This window comes from Carlito syrichta, unplaced genomic scaffold (genome assembly GCF_000164805.1).
Source record: "Carlito syrichta isolate Samal-C Ts95f unplaced genomic scaffold, Tarsius_syrichta-2.0.1 Scaffold302552, whole genome shotgun sequence".
Taxonomy (NCBI): domain Eukaryota; kingdom Metazoa; phylum Chordata; class Mammalia; order Primates; family Tarsiidae; genus Carlito; species Carlito syrichta.
The window spans coordinates 17,228-21,451 of record NW_007246648.1 but is presented as its reverse complement, the minus strand read 5'-3'; positions in this window follow the sequence as shown (position 1 = coordinate 21,451).

Below are 4,224 nucleotides of genomic sequence, written 5' to 3'. Positions count from 1 at the left end.
GCCCGGCCCCGCCCTGGTCCGGCCCCTCCTGCGGCCCCGGCCGGGCCCGGGCCGCCGACCGGAGCAGGAGCGGGGTCCGCCCCGCTCGCTGGCCGGCGCGAGGGCGCAGGCCGGGCTTCCTGCGAGGCCCCGCCCCCGCCCGCCGCCCCCCGCCCCCCGCCCCAGCGCAATGCGAGGAAATCGACCCGCACGAATTGAGTGTCCCTAGTTGGCCTTGAGGATCTGTGTAGGCCCGTGAGTGGACCGTTTAGGCTCCCAACCGTGATTGCGTGAGTGTTCATGTCCTCTCAGTTGACTGAATAGTTATCTTAGGAAACCTGATGCTCTTCTGCTGGGTGCATCTATGTTGAAGATGGATGTTTCTTGCTGATGAATTGAGCCTTTCGTCGTTGTGTGGTGTGCTTCTGTGTCCTTTTAAAATTTTGGTGGTTTGAAGTCGGCTTTTTCTGATACTAGAAAGGCTACCCTGTCCTCTTCTGTTTTCCATTTTCCTGAAAGATCGCTTTCCAGCCTTTGACTTTGAGCCTGTGGGTACCCTGTGCCACGAGATGAGTTTCTCAGAAGCCGCAGACTTTTGGATCACGCCACTTGATGCCTCTTCAGCGGTGCATTCAGTCCGTTCACATTCAAATTAATTATTGAAAAGTGAGTTTGTCCTTGTAATAGGGATATTGGGGGTTGCTCTGCTTTCTTTGTACTCTTGCATTTATATATGTGTGTATTTTCATGGTTATGTTCTGTTAACTCTGTGCTTGCCTGCAATTTTGTGATAGGAATGACCTTTTTAAAATTTTTCCTCTTTTCTTTGTTCTGTGTTAAACACCTTCTTAAGCATCTCCTGAAGGGCTGATCTGGTGGTGGTAGATTCTCTTCAGGATTGGAGGTCTGGGTAGGACTTTACTTCTCCATCACTGGTGAACCTAGCCTTGTGGGATAGAAAGTTCTTGGCTGGAATTGCTTATCTTCAAGAGCATTACAACATGGGACTCTAGTCTCTTCAGGCTTGCAGGGTTTCTGGAGATTACTGATTCTTGAAATCATTTCATATGAACGAAAAAGTTATGAGTTTGAGAATTCTCAAATTATAGTCCCCATTTTTCTACTGGGGCAGAGTTCTCTTTTTTCTAGGGCGAGAATAGAGATAAAATTAAGACACAGAATGCTCTGGGAAACAATGGGATCATTGTTCACTTTGTGCAGTTAGATGATGTGTGAGGTGGGCTCTACAGAAAGATTAAGAGGCACAGAGGAAAATTCTACCACTTAATCTCACAGCTATCTGTGTGGATTTGTAGGATTGTTTTCCCAAGTAAAAGGAAAGACAAATAATTCAAACGTCTGGAAACAAATTCAGATTAGCAAGATCTAGAACAGAATATGAAAATTTAGAAATGTCAAATACGGAAATAACTCTGTTTTTCCCAATGTTTAATAGAAAGATTCTCAAACGCAGAAGATGTGCATATCCAGGGAGCCTTCAATCCCTGAGCTCTCTGTGTATAACATGAATCTATGCTCCAGTGGGTGATGATTTGCCGCTAGTGACATAATGTGAGCAGCCTCAGTCCCAGGTGGCTGGGAGCCAGGAATCCAGTCCAAGCTTCCTCAGTGGGTGACTTGGTCTCAGTTCTCTCACCCAGAGACACTCCATCACCTTGGATCAGGAAAAAAAGCTCCATTGAGGTTCAGGTGAGAAATAGGACTCTGTGTGACCCCAATCTCATGCAAAGCGGTGGAGGTTCGACTATTTGGACTAATACAGTTTATACAACATAGTATACAGATTGTGTACAGGGCAAATAAGCTAAAGATCGCCTGTGTCACTGGTCCCATGCTGCTTATTTCTCAATTGCAAGTTTATTTCTCAAAAGCCTGTGTCAAACTCAGTTTCACATTTCAATCATTTCCAAACAGCCCAAACACGTAGATTTTTAGGCATCTAGAGCTAGTCTGCTTTACATATTCCAAGAAATTTTGCCCGTGTCTGCTGACAATAGATTATCTCCAGGTTGAGAAAAATCCCAAGCCATTGCTTCCCTCTGAAGCTCCCTGACCAGTATAGTCCCCACTATGCTGCTGTTCGACATTACCTAGACACTCAAGATCCTTCCCAGTGCCCCTTTCCTTTTCTGAATGACTGTGGTGCATAGTTTAACTCTCAAGAGACATTTTATATCACACTGCTCACAGGAGAGATACCCCCCACCCACTGTCTGTCTTCACACCCCTGCACCTGCCAGGGGATTTGCATATTGACCATTAGAGAGAATCTTCCCTTAGAGTCTGAGATAAAAGCTCAGTTCTGACCTTGCCTTGACCGATCAGGACTCCTAAGTTCAACTTCTAAAATGAGGTTCCCTCATCAGCTCCTGGGGCTGCTGATGCTCTGGGCCCCTGGTAAGGACAGTAGAAGGTGAGATAGGGGAATAGGGTGAGAGGGTGTGCTCTGGGGGTCGCACTGCTCCTCGTGATTATTCTAGCCATGTATTACACGCCTGTGTTCTACGCTTCAGGGAAGGCAAGTTATATTTTGCCCTTGATTGTTGGGAAACTCCTAAAAGGAGCAATGATCAGTGCGCTGATTTAGATCTTAAAAGGACTTTTACAGATTATAAATACTGGATTCACTTTGCAATGCTTATTTTCTGTAGTATACACCAAGTTTTAGTAAAAGATTAATCATAATTCATATCACAAGAGAAATGTGAAATCTGCTCATAATATTTATATATAACCTTGATCTCTCTCATTATTTGCGGAATGAGTGGGGATATTGTGGTGACCCAGACTCCACTCTCCCTGCCCATCACCCCCAGAGAGTCAGCCTCCATCTCTTGCAGGTCTAGTCAGAGCCTCCTCCACTATAATGGAATCATTTTTTCCACTGGTACCTGTGGAAGCGAGGTCAATCGCCACAGCTCCCAATTTATTTTGCTTCTGTTGGGAAAGATTCAGTGGCAGTGGGTCTGGCACTGATTTTACACCGAAAGTCAGCCGGGCAGAGGCTGAGAATGTTAAGGTCTGTTACTGCACGCAAGCTCTGTGACTTCTTCCCACAGTAGTACCGCCCCCTCCACAAACCTCCCTGTTTGGTGGCCTGGCCGTCCACATGTGCAGCTTGTCTGGGGAGCAGCTCAGCAGGTTCTCTGAGTCTGCAGAAGAGGCTGCTGGAGAAATCAGGGGAGTTTGCTGCTGAGGACTCTGGCCCCTGAGAGCCTCAGCTGCACCTCAGGTCCCGCATGTTGAGGCCCCCTCAGTTGCCACAGCCTGGGAGGGGCATCAGCGGAGGAGAACTCGGGAGTCCCAGTGCCCCTAAGCGACCAGTTATGATGAAGGGAGAGTGAACAAAAGCTCATCCCCATCCTCCCTGTCTGGCCTACATTTGTCAAGTCAATTTAGTCGGCAGAACATCCAGGCCGTGGATGCAGATTCATGGCAACACAAGTGAAATCCATGGTAGAAATGACCGTTTTAGGGTTTCATGTTTACAAGAAAATTCTTGGTAATATTTGGAAATTGATATTTTCCATTTTCCCAAATTTCTATCTGCTTTATCACTTACACCAATCTGCCCTTTCCAGTAGCTCGTTGAAGAAAGTATTCCACATTAGCTGTCCTCCGGGGTAGTATGGCTAAGACTGACTAGTAAAAAGGTTCAACTTATGACTATTGAAATACACTGTGTAAATTATTGGTGCATATAGATCCAAATGCAAAAAGAGTTTGATTTCTCAATTTCTTTTTGCCCAGTGAGAGAGCTCTTGCAAATTCAAAAGCGACCTATCAAAATAAGCATTATACACTCACAGATGTAGAACATAAGGCTTATTTCCTGTACCACAGAAAAAGGTCGTGTTGCATGACATTTTTCTTTCTTTTCCAACTTCATATAATTTTAAAAGTATTTAACTTAACACTATCTTGAGCATAACAGACTTGGTACTACGTTGTCACAAGAAAAAGTTTCAAAGGAATAAGGGCCAGGCGCGGTGGCTGAAGCCTGTAATTCCAACATTTTGAGAGGCCGAGGCGAGAGGATTGCCTGAGGTCAGGGGTTCGAGACCAGCCCTGGTAACTTGATGAGACCTTGTCCCTGCAATATATAAAAAAAAATTAGACAGGTGTGGTAGTGCACACCTGTAGTTCTGGCTGCTTGAAAAACTGAGGCAAGCCGGGCTTGGTGGCTCAGCCTGCAATCCCGCGCCTTTGGGAGGCTGAGGTGAA